We start from the raw sequence: 13,602 nt of genomic DNA, 5'->3' as shown, positions 1-13,602 counted from the left end.
AATCCTATTGTTGTAGACTAGCTTTGGTAACTTAAGTTACAGGTTGAGCGTGATGAAAACCTACTCATGTAGAAACCCAGCTCTCTGTAAGTGTGAAACACAAGAAAACCCCAAGTTGCCCTGTGCTTAACCCTCTGGTAGGATGGCAAAAATAACAGTCAGCCTTAGCTTAGAGACAATGTGCAAAGGATTTATGCAGCACTTCAAACAGTAACAACGTAAATACAGAACACAATACAAATACCACGCTAATTTAGAAAAATTGAGCAACGTCTAATATATTATTTGAGATGAAAATGACAAAAATTCAATTGATAGTACCATAGATATGCAATTTCAAAATTTTAAGTGAAAACAGTGCTTAGAAGCAAAAAGCACCCACTGCTGACCAGAACAAAATCACAAGTTCAGGCTGACTGCAATGGAGCTTGGGCTATATACATGAACCAAGTTATGCCAGCTGAAGTTTAGATTCTGGTTTGCAGAGCGTCGAGGATGCATGGTGCAGTGGCCATTCCTAGGAAGCTACAGGTCTGTGATGGGAGGCCTTTTGTTATGGCAAGGATGCCATCAACAAGGTCCTTGCGATGCAAAGGCTTATGTCAAAGATAATTGTGCAGCAGCGGTTTCGGAGGAAGCTGGGGGCTTTGATTTGAAGACCTGCATTGCAGATATGTCACAGAGTAGCTGTTCTGATACAGCTGTGAGGATACATATTGCACTGCATTGGTTCTGCCCACAGGACCATTGCTGGGATGGCATAGTGCCTTCAGGCCCACCTCCATGGGTCCAGCACTGTTGTGGCACCACTTAGGGGTGTAGGACTCACAGCAGACAGAGTCCTGGTGCTGGATTCATGGTTGTTGGAGCCTTTTCTGTCCCTGATGCTCTGATCAGGACACCAGCCAGCTAGCCCTTGAATTCACTTTGGTGGTCCTGAGTTCAGGATACCGGTCCAGTCCTTCTCACTCAGGCAGCAGGGCAGCAGAGTAGCAGTCCTTCTTGTGAAACAGCAAGGCAGTCCCTCTGAGTGATCCACAGGTTCAGAGGTGTAGTGAAGAGTTGGGTCTGAGGGTTCAATATTTATACCTAGTGCCCACTTTGAAGTAGAAGATGTTTCTAGAGGTGTCCACCCCCGGAGGTGCTTGGAATTTCCTGCCTCCTTACCCCCAGCATTTCTACAGCCACAAAAGACTAGTGTCAAACTCTTTGTGAACGTGCTCAGGGAGAGCCTTTGTGATGTGCAAGTATGGTAGGTGCCAGCTCCTCCCCATCATCATGTCAGAGATGGCTCATCCTGCCAACACCAATTTCCCCTTTACATTGTAGTGTGGTCAGTTCCTTTGTGCGTTAGCTTCAGGCTTTAGGCCTTTGTGCACTTTGCCCTGGATGTATTTTATTCCTTTGCTCGCAGCTTAGAGCCTCTGTGCACTTTGCTCTAAATGTTTTTTTATTCGGCTTCGTACTGTTATTTTTCGAATAACCAGTTCTACGGACTTGTTTTATTTTTTATATCACACTGTTTAGCCTACTTCAGCACTGGAGTTCTCAATAACACATTCTTGTTCACTCTGATCTTCAGTCAAGGATACAGTCTGGTACATTGCCGATAGACGTGGTAGGAGTTTAGTCTTTGGCATTCTTGCGTAGGGACATTTTGTGATCACACTGACATGTTGGTTATAAAAACACTTCTTTGTCCTAATACACGCAAGAGGGAGATTCCGACCAGGGAACCACAACTAGACGCTGACTGCCTCGTTGCAGATGCTGAACCAGATCACAGGCCTTTGCTCAGGTATGAGGGTTGATGGCTTCCCAGGGAATCTGAAAGGCAAGTTAGAAGCTTAACATGCTGTGCTCGAAATAGAACTAGCTGAGATAGAGTAGAAATTGTTAACACCATGATAGCGTTATTCTTATGTTTCACTCTCCTCGTGACTATTTCAATCCTACTGTGTTGTATGGTTCTGGTTATTGCGGCTCACGTCTTAATATCTAAAATGCAGTCATTTTATTAAAACAATATATATATAAAACTTAAACTGCCTTTGTCATTTGTATATGAGATCATACTGTAAGTGAGAGTGCTGGTTTGGATCTGAGTGACCACGACTTCCCTGAGAAGTTCCAAAGATGTCATGCGCTCAGCTGCCCAATCATCCCTTCCCCTTGGGAGAGATAAGGCACTGCTAGTTAGCCGGAGCAAAACCGGATTTAGGGTGACAGAGGTCCTTCCAAGTGGGTCAGACTCAGTCCCCCACACCGTGAACGATCCTGCTACCTAGAAATCCAGTAGTCTCATTTAGGATAATGAGAGCCCACGCGACAACATCAGTGTCTGGGACCAGTACACGAAACTCAACAGTTTAAGAATTTAAGAGTTTTTCACAACCAGGACATGTAAAAATTAACAGTACATGCCCAACTTTTCAAATAACCTGCACCATGCCCAATGGGCTATTGAGGACCTACCCTCAAGGTGACTGCAAGAAGTTATTTTGCTGGGTCGCAATGCCAGTTTGAAACCTCACACATAAGTTGCAATGGCATGCCTGAGACATGTTTAAAGAGCTACATAAGTGAGTGCTTCAGGCCCACTAGTAGCATTTGATTTACAGGCCATGGGTACTTGTACCACTTTACTAAGAGCTTACAATTAAATTACATGTGCAAAGTGGGTGTTTGCCAAATGTTACCATGTTTTACAGAGAGAGCACACAGACTTTAGCACTGTTTAGCTTTTTATGATGGTAAACTGCACAGAATCCTAAGGCCAGCAAAACAGAGTCAGCAAAAACAGCAGGATTGAAGGCAAAACATTGGGGAAAAACATGCCAAGGATGATGCGTCCAATACTAATCTATTAACAACGTATGGAGATATCTACTCTATAAATAAAGCACTGAGCTGCAGGAAGGACATCCTCTGTCTCCTGTAATTCTTGCGAATAATCTGAGGGAAAGGCAGGGCTAGCATGGACTAATGCACTTGAGTAGAGGGTTCAAATTCTTTACTGTGCCCTCCCCCGTTGGGACTGATGGAGGAAAAAGTTGGCTGGAGGCATAGTCAAGTGGGTGGGCTGTTTAGAGGCCATGGAAGAAATCGCCTACATTTGGAGACCCTGAACCTTCAGGTGTGGAAGACGGGGATGGACTACTGTGAACTTATTGAACATGAGGTCTATAAGGCTAGAAGGTGCCCACAAAAGTCTGAGAATGTCTGGGGTTCTTGACTGGCCTATTACTGGGTTCAGACTCATAACGCAAAATGTTTGGGTTGTGGGTGATGAGTAAATGCAATGGGACACGTGCACTCTCTTATTGTTTTATTGTCATGTTATATGGTGATTGTCTCTATTACTCTATTACTCTTTATGTTACAAATATAGAATTGTTGCTGGGGCTTGTAGTGCTTGCATTATGGAAATGTATCCAATTGTGTTGTGTAATGTCTTGCTTATGAAATCAATTAAAACTCTCATATAAAAACAATGTGACCCCCCCCATTCTGACCTCCGTTAGGATTGCTGCAATCTGTACTGTAGCCAGAATGATAGCCATCTCTAAAAAAGTCTAAAGCATACATGAATTTCACCTCCAATACAATAAGAAATAAGACTATGTGAACATGAATACCCTGGCACAGGGCTATTTTTTCACAGGAAGTAATGGGCCAAAGTGTTCTCAGAAAAAGTTGGTGATGTATGCTGGTGGCTACAAACCTTGTTCTTATACTACAATCTCCACTAAACCAGTCTAAGGGCCCTAGTATGAGTTTGGCGGTCTGTGGACTGCCAAGCTGGCGGTGGTGGTTGGATAGCCCGGGGACCACTGCCACTGCCAGGATCATAGATCCCAATGAGGTGTGGCTTTCAGGGCCATGGTCAGCCATGGTGGTGCTGAGTTTAGCGCCTCAGTGCTGATCACGAGTCCTCTTTCCACCAGCCTTTTCATGACTGGGTCCTGCCATTAAAAGGCTGGTGGAAAGCCTGTGCTGGGGACCACAGGAGAGTCCTTGCACTGCCCATTCCCATGGTATGGGCAGTGCAGGTGCCCCTCTGCCAACACCCTCTGAATGCGTACTGTCTGCGCTGCAGACAGTGCGCATTCCAAGGGTGCTGTTGTGCCATGGGATTGGCCTCAGCTCCCTTAAGGATGCCATTGCACTGTTTCCGCCGGTCTGACTGGTGGAAACATCGTAATATGATGTTTTCGCCAGTCAGCCCAGTGGAAACATCATAACATGACCTGGGAGGAGGCTGCCGGTATGACAGCAGCCTCCTCCCAGCGGCTATGGTGGTCGGCTCATTCTGACCGCCAAAGTAATAATGAGGTCCTAAGTATCTTTTTGGGTGGAAAGAAGATATATGCACTAAATTTAGTGCAAAAGTTTTATTTCCAATACATCACATTTTGTAATCAGTGTTTCAGAAAGTATTTCTAAAATTAAGTTGTGATGTTATTTTCTACTCAGGGAGTCATGGCTATGTATGTTAGCCATTTTTAGCAAAATACTGTGATCTTCTATTCTGAAATTGTGCAAAGTTCTTTTAACCAGTTTGCAGCTCATAATAGACCACTTATTTATTAAAATGAAAGACCAAGTTGGGCATTTGCTCGTGTGTCTTGCACACAGATTGGAAGAGCCATTGCTTTCAGTGAGGCAGGAGGAATTTAGGAACAACTGAAATCTAATGTTACAGTTTGGATTAATAATTTCTCTCTAAAGAAATTCATGAACACTATGGGCCTCATTACGGGTTTGGCGACTTGACTGTCGGACCGCCATGATGGTGCATGAGGGCGGTCACACAGACCGCTGTATTATGAGTTACACAGCCGTGACCACCAACACTCAGCCAAAAAACCGACACTGCCAGGACTTAGAAGGGTGGGAAATAGGCGGTCCAACCACCAGCACCGCCAGCCAGTCAACCTACAACTGAACCTTTTACGAGTCACAAATCACATTTGATGGTTTTTCAATGGAGGTCCACCAATGGCAGTTCGAACCAACAGGTTCGTGGTCATTCCCATACAACACAACACAACATTAGATTGATTTGAAAACAACACAGCTGACACACATACACACACCCTATACACCTGCAAACCACACTATAAAACACTCCCCTTCACAAACCCCAATTCTTTGCAGCTACTATGCCACACACAGACAGATAGAGGCAAGAAACAATACTCAAAACAAAAAATAGGCACCTTTCCAACTTTAGCCCGCTCACGGGTCGCCGAGGGGTCAGGGCAGAGCGCAGGGGGGGACAGTGATGACACATAACATTTAAAAATATATTTTAAAAAAACTACTTACCTCCACTCCCGCGACGCAATGCTCCGTTCCTCTGCTCTTCCGTCTCCTCCAGCACAGGTTCCCAGTCTGCCTGGGATTACCCTGCATCAAGATTGGCTGGGAGTGCCCAGCCATGGTGCTCCCAGGCAGACTGGGAGCCTGTGCAGGCTCTCTGCAGCCCAGCAACTGCATTGCTGGGCTGTAGAGACCCTTCTGCGCATGTGTGTTTGGCCTGCCCGAGATGGCCAGCCAAACATGCATGTGCAGTGAGGGGAAGTGCTGAGCACTCCCCCTCACTGCTTGTCGTCCCCTTGGCCCAACCTCTTTTCCACAAAAACTATAATAAACATGGTTTATAATAGTTTTTGAGGAAAAGGTTTGCAGCTGCCGCTGCTAGGGGAGGCAACACTCCTCTGCCCTTACGGAGGACCCACCCCTGCATTAGCCCCTCACCACACCGCACCTACACCCCATCTCTTAACATTTGTTGTGCATAACACCACTATGTCACCATAAAAATATACCTGTTTCACAGATGATGAGTTAAGAGTCACAGTGGATGAAATTATCAGAGTAGAGCCACAACTATTTGGAGCACAAACCCAGCAGACCACTATCACTAGGAAAATGTAGCAAAGGATAGCCGACAGGGTCAATTCTGTAGGCAGCTACCCGCGCACAAGTGACGATATCAGGCAGAGGTAGAACAACCTAAGGGGGAAGGTTCCATGACATCGAGGCTCCAGCTGGTGGTACACAAGACTGGCGGTGGTCCCCAACCTCGTCCCCCACAGTTCACATCATGGGAGGAGAAGGTCTTAGACATCCTGCATCCTGAGGGACTGACAGGAATAACATTGAGTAACGTCGGGTAAATCCACATACCAACAATGTCACCTAAATGTATCTGCATGCATGCTCACTGATCACCTTTTGCAAAATTCACTGTCACACCATTCACCACCCTTATGTACAACTGTCCAAAGACCCCTAGCTGTCATCTCACGTGTGATGAGAACTCATCTGGGGTCACAGTGTCTGAGTGTGGTGTGGCTTTTCCAAGGACTGATAGCAGGCACCATTTCACTATAACCGAAGCCACAACTCTATACCAATTTGTAATAGCCATGCTTAGAAACTTATTAATTGAGAATACTCAAATGAATGGTTCTTATCAGTATACACTGTCGGTATAGGACAAGCAATGACAACAATGCAACGGGCAGCTGCCAATACAAAACCACTTACACACTGTTATAACTTTGTTCTCTCCCATTCTACCTCCCATCACCCATAAAACTGCACTCAACTGGGGGCTAAAAAGTGTATAGTATGTGGGCATAGAACACCTAATGACAGGAACAGTAATGACAACTGCCACTGGGATACTTCTAACAGCCTGCTACTACTGTGTCCACTCATACTGTGGCCCTTCTAACTCCCATCGCCCATAGAATTGTACTTACCTGGGAAAATCTCATATTTATGCAGTATATTGTACTTGCTGTAACCTGTCCCATATAGCCAGGTATAATGGTCAACCCAAATCTGATGTCCACATGACAATGTGAAGATGTCTGTTAACTCAAACATGTTGTTTACCTAACTGGGAGGCTGCATGAAAATAATGATGCTCCACTGCTACCAAGATATGGTACTATGAACTGACATACAAGTGCCAAGATGCCCAGACATCTTGTAGCAAGGTGATCTGAAATAAAATCCTCAGAAACCCCAAAGGGCAGCACCATGATATTAAAAGTTGAGGTCCCTGTCACATAAGGGCATCAAGCAAGGTCCACCTGTACATGGCCCAAAGCATAACTGTTAGAAAAGGATAGCTCATGTCACAATACAACCAGTAACCAGTAACAGTCTGTTTTGCATCTTCAACAGGTCTACCTGCCACTGGTACTATTCAAACTGCTCCTGAGACTGCCACTTCCCCACTGGATAAAGACCTCAGTGAGGACACCACTCCTGGCTGTGTGGAGGTTGAGGGCAATCTGGCCCATTTGGGGAACCTGGTCAGACGACAAACCTCAACCTCAGCCTCACCCTGCCCTCATCGACTTTTCCCAGCCCCGTTGCATCGGCATCATGGAAATCCAGACACCCCCAAACCTGTGTCCTGAGGACAGTTACCACCATCTTGTGCACCCCAGTCCAGGTGCCGGAGTCACAACTCCAAATCCCTGACAATGATGGATCTGACACTAGAGGCAGTGCCCAAATTGTGCCAAGGGCACAGGCACGTGGGGGGAAGGGGTGTGAAATCTATGGTGGGGGTCAGTGCCATGTGGTTGCTAGGGACACTTCTTCACAGGACACCATCTCCCAATTATTAGGAGCTTACCAACAATGCCAAAGTGTGATGGGCAAGGTACTTGCCATGCTGGGAAGTTCAAACAGATTCAGCGGGACAACCACCAGAAAGTCATACAACAGTGGTAGGACCTCAGTGACCATAGCCTTCCTCACAGTGGTGCAGAGAGACATAAACAACACTCTGAACAGGGATAGGCAACAACACCACACCCATTCCATTGCCCATTACACCAGCCCCTACTACCTCTGTAGTAACCCGTGGAAGGGGGGCCCTGCCAGGGGAAAGATCTTCCTCCGACACCCCTGCCTCTGTAGCTGGAGAGCCCCCTGTAATAGTGGACGTCCACCAGGAAATCCAGGAGGTGCGGATGCCAAGACACTGCCAGGAAGAAATATCTAACTGATAGAACCACTTTGACTGCGACAGATATACTCGGTTGACTTTTCTTAAAATACTTTCCATTTCCCATGATAGTGGGACTCTGGACTTGGGACTACAAATGTGGTGGCTGCTACTCTGATGATCACATCTACCTTGAATGATCCCTTCACTGTTTGACATAATCATTTTTTCACACACATTCAGCCCAGCATCCTATGCACAAGACAATAAACAGTACTAAAACACCATCTATGTATTGCAGGCATTTATCACCAATGTGATTGGATCTGTGTGAAATGTGTTACATCCTCCTGATTCAAACATAAGAAGCTGATATCAGGAGGGACACGTCACAGGTAATGCCATGCTGAGGATCTCTAACAACACAAATACCCAAGTAAAAATTTTCCAATCACCATTTTTACTGCGCGGTGCAACACACAGGAATCACAATTGTCAGGCCAGTCATAGTCAAGTCTGTCCAAAAAATATATAATTTTGCTAGGGTATCCGTAAGTACCATCCGACTGGTCACTGAGGTCATGGACATGTCAGGCTGTGTCTGACTGAATAGGCCAACAGAATGGTTGATATTGTCTTCAGCTTCACCCTTATCATATATGTAAAGAAATGGCTCCCTGTTGCAGTTACCCCCCACTTTTTGCCTGATACTGATGCTGACTTGACTGAGAAGTGTGCTGGGACCCTGCTAACCAGGCCCCAGCACCAGTGTTCTTTCACCTAAAATGTACCATTGTTTCCACAATTGGCACAACCCTGGCACCTAGGTAAGTCCCTTGTAACTGGTACCCCTGGTACCAAGGGCCCTGATGCCAGGGAAGGTCTCTAAGGGCTGCAGCATGTCTTATGCCACCCTAGGGACCCCTCACTCAGCACAGACACACTGCTTGCCAGCTTGTGTGTGCTGATGGGGAGAAAATGACTAAGTCGACATGGCACTCCCATCAGGGTGCCATGCCAACCTCCCACTGCCTGTGGCATAGGTAAGTCACCCCTCTAGTAGGCCTTACAGCCCTAAGGCAGGGTGCACTATACCACAGGTGAGGGCATATGTGCATGAGCACTATGCCCCTACAGTGTCTAAGCAAAACCTTAGACATTGTAAGTGCAGGGTAGCCATAAGAGTATATGGGCTGGGAGTCTGTCAAAAACGAACTCCACAGCTCCATAATGGCTACACTGAATACTGGGAAGTTTAGTATCAAACTTCTCAGAATAATAAACCCACACTGATGCCAGTGTTGGATTTATTAAAAAATGCACACAGAGGGCATCTTAGAGATACCCCCTGTATTTTACCCAATTGTTCAGTGCAGGACTGACTGGTCTGTGCCAGCCTGCTGCTGAGAGACGAGTGTCTGACCTCATGCGGTGAGAGCCTTTGTGCTCTCTGAGGACAGAAACAAAGCCTGCTCTGGGTGGAGGTGCTTCACACCTCCCCCCTGCAGGAACTGTAACACCTAGCAGTGAGCTTCAAAGGCTCAAGCTTCGTGTTACAATGCCCCAGGGCACTCCAGCTAGTGGAGATGCCCGCCTCCTGGACCCAGCCCCCACTTTTGGCGGCAAGTCCAGGAGAGATAATGAGAAAAACAAGGAGGAGTCACTGGCCAGTCAGGACAGCCCCTAAGGTGTCCTGAGCTGAGGTGCCTCTGACTTTTAGAAATCCTCCATCTTGAAGAAGGAGGATTCCCCCAATAGGGATAGGAATGTGACCCCCTCCCCTTGGGAGGAGGCACAAAGAGGGTGTACCCACCCTCAGGGCTAGTAGCCATTGGCTACTAACCCCCCAGACCTAAACACGCCCTTAAATTTAGTATTTAAGGGCTTCCCTGAACCTAAAGATTTAGATTCCTGCAACTACAAGAAGAAGGACTGCCTAGCTGAAAACCCCTGCAGAGGAAGACCAGAAGACAACAACTGCCTTGGCTCCAGAAACTCACCGGCCTGTCTCCTGCCTTCCAAAGAACTCTGCTCCAGCGACGCCTTCCAAAGGGACCAGCGACCTCTGAATCCTCTGAGGACTGCCCTGCTTCGACGACGACAAGAAACTCCCGAGGACAGCGGACCTGCTCCAAAAAGACTGCAACTTTGTTTCAAGAAGCAGCTTTAAAGAACCCTGCAACTCCCCGCAAGAAGCGTGAGACTTGCAACACTGCACCCGGCGACCCCGACTCGGCTGGTGGAGAACCAACACCTCAGGGAGGACCCCCGGACTACTCTCCGACTGTGAGTACCAAAATCTGTCCCCCCTGAGCCCCCACAGCGCCGCCTGCAGAGGGAATCCCGAGGCTTCCCCTGACCGCGACTCTCTGAAACCTAAGTCCCGACGCCTGGAAAAGACCCTGCACCCGCAGCCCCCAGGACCTGAAGGACCGGACTTTCACTGGAGAAGTGACCCCCAGGAGTCCCTCTCCCTTGCCCAAGTGGAGGTTTCCCCGAGGAAGCCCCCCCTTGCCTGCCTGCAGCGCTGAAGAGATCCGTTGATCTCTCATAGACTAACATTGCGAACCCGACGCTTGTTTCTACACTGCACCCGGCCGCCCCCGCGCTGCTGAGGGTGAAATTTCTGTGTGGGCTTGTGTCCCCCCCGGTGCCCTACAAAACCCCCCTGGTCTGCCCTCCGAAGACGCGGGTACTTACCTGCAAGCAGACCGGAACCGGGGCACCCCCTTCTCTCCATTCTAGCCTATGCGTTTTGGGCACCACTTTGAACTCTGCACCTGACCGGCCCTGAGCTGCTGGTGTGGTGACTTTGGGGTTGCTCTGAACCCCCAACGGTGGGCTACCTTGGACCAAGAACTGAACCCTGTAAGTGTCTTACTTACCTGGTAAAACTAACAAAAACTTACCTCCCCCAGGAACTGTGAAAATTGCACTGTGTCCACTTTTAAAGTAGCTATTTGTCAATAACTTGAAAAGTATACATGCAATTGAAATGATTCAAAGTTCCTAATGTACTTACCTGCAATACCTTTCAAACAAGATATTACATGTTAAATTTGAACCTGTGGTTCTTAAAATAAACTAAGAAAAGATATTTTTCTATAACAAAACCTATTGGCTGGATTTGTCTCTGAGTGTGTGTACCTCATTTATTGTCTATGTGTATGTACAACAAATGCTTAACACTACTCCTTGGATAAGCCTACTGCTCGACCACACTACCACAAAATAGAGCATTAGTATTATCTATTTTTACCACTATTTTACCTCTAAGGGGAACCCTTGGACTCTGTGCATGCTATTCCTTACTTTGAAATAGCACATACAGAGCCAACTTCCTACATTGGTGGATCAGCGGTGGGGTACAAGACTTTGCATTTGCTGGACTACTCAGCCAATACCTGATCACACGACAAATTCCAAAAATTGTCATTAGAACTTGATTTTTGCAATTTGAAATTTTTCTAAATTCTTAAAAGATCTGCTAGGGCCTTGTGTTAGATCCTGTTTAGCATTTCTTTTAGAGTTTAAAAGTGTGGTAAAAGTTTGAATTAGATTGTAGAACTAGTTTTAGATTCTTAAAAAGTATTCCAACTTTTAGAAGCAAAATGTCTAGCACAGATGTGACTGTGGTGGAACTCGACACCACACCTTACCTCCATCTTAAGATGAGGGAGCTAAGGTCACTCTGTAAAATAAAGAAAATAACAATGGGCCCCAGACCTTCCAAACTACAGCTCCAGGAGCTGTTGGCAGAGTTTGCAAAGGCCAACCCCTCTGAGGATGGCAACACAGAGGATGAAGATAGTGACTTGGAGGAAAATTCCCCCCTACCAGTCCTATTTAGGGAGAACAGGGTCTCTCAAACCCTGACTCCAAAAATAGTAGTCAGAAATGCTGGCTCCCTCACAGGAGGGTCCAGCCTCTCTGAAATCACTGAAGGTAACTCCAGTGAAGAGGACATCCAGTTAGCCAGGATGGCCAAAAGATTGGCTTTGGAAAAACAGATCCTAGCCATAGAAAGGGAAAGACAAGAGATGGGCCTAGGACCCATCAATGGTGGCAGCAACATAAATAGGGTCAGAGATTCTCCTGACATGTTGAAAATCCCCAAAGGGATTGTAACAAAATATGAAGATGGTGATGACATCACCAAATGGTTCACAGCTTTTGAGAGGGCTTGTGTAACCAGAAAAGTGAACAAATCTCACTGGGGTGCTCTCCTTTGGGAAATGTTCACAGGAAAGTGTAGGGATAGACTCCTCACACTCTCTAAAAAAGATGCAGAATCTTATGACCTCATGAAGGGTACCCTGATTGAGGGCTTTGGATTCTCCACTGAGGAGTATAGAATTAGATTCAGGGGGGCTCAAAAATCCTCGAGCCAGACCTGGGTTGATTATGTTGACTACTCAGTGAAAACACTGGATGGTTGGGTAACTGGAAATGAAGTGTATGACTATGTTGGGCTTTATAATTTGTTTATGAAAGAACACATTTTAAGTAACTGCTTCAATGAAAAGTTGCATCAGTATCTGGTAGACCTAGGTCCAATTTCTCCCCAAGAATTGGGAAAGAAGGCAGACCACTGGGTCAAGACTAGGGTAACCAAAACTTCCACTGGGGGTGACCAAAAGAAAGGGGTTACAAAGCCTCCCCAGGAGAAAGTGGGTGACACTAGAAACAAAGAAAAAGAGTCCCCTGTAGGCCCCCAAAAACCAGACCAGGTGGGTGGGCCCAGAGACACAACCCAAAACAAAGGTGGGTACCAGGTTAAGAGCTGGGGTGCCACTAAGGCATGGTGCCATAACTGTAAACAGACAGGGCACCACACCAAGGACACTTCTTGTCCCAAAAACAAACCCCCTAGCAAAATCCCAGGGGTGACCAGTGTAGCCATTGGGGATGACTCCTCAGAGGAGGAGGTCTTCATAGCCTTCAACTGGAAAAAGGGCCCAACAGGTGAGTTGGAGATTCCAGAGGGAAGTAGACACTTCCACCACCTACAGGTGAATGGAATCCCAGCCACTGCCCTGAGAGACACTTGTGCCAGTCACACTATTGTGCATGACAGGCTGGTGTTCTCAAACCAGTACATCCCAGGTGAGATGGCCAGAGTAAGAGTTAGCCCAGACAGGGTCACTAATAGGCCTGTGGCTTTTGTGCCCATAGAAGTGGGTGGAACTTTTAGCTGGAGAAGGGTGGTAGTCAGTACAGACCTCCCCCTTGATTGTCTCCTTGGAAATGACTACCCAGAGGTTAGTCAGAGCCTAAGAGAAGAACTGGTCCAGGGCCAGTCCTCTCCCAAGGATTCTGGAGTGCCTGCCTCTGCAGTAAATGCAAGTAGGCCACAGAAGAAAAAGAAAAGGAAACAGAGTAGGAAAGGTGGACAACCTTTAGCCAAGGTTCCAGCAAGCCAAGGAGATTCTGCTCCAGTAGAGGAGAACTCCAAAAGTGGCTCTGATAAAGTCCAACCTGACCCACAAGAAGTCCTGGCTAGTCAGGCAACTGTTAAGCCTGAGTGGGTGGCTCCTCAGCTAACAGAAGAAAGAGTGGAAGAAGGGTGTTTACTACAAGATGTGGTAACCCCCCACTCTAATACAGCAGACAGGCACCCT

This window comes from Pleurodeles waltl, chromosome 4_1 (genome assembly GCF_031143425.1).
Source record: "Pleurodeles waltl isolate 20211129_DDA chromosome 4_1, aPleWal1.hap1.20221129, whole genome shotgun sequence".
NCBI lineage: Eukaryota > Metazoa > Chordata > Amphibia > Caudata > Salamandridae > Pleurodeles > Pleurodeles waltl.
This window is presented reverse-complemented; position numbering follows the sequence as displayed.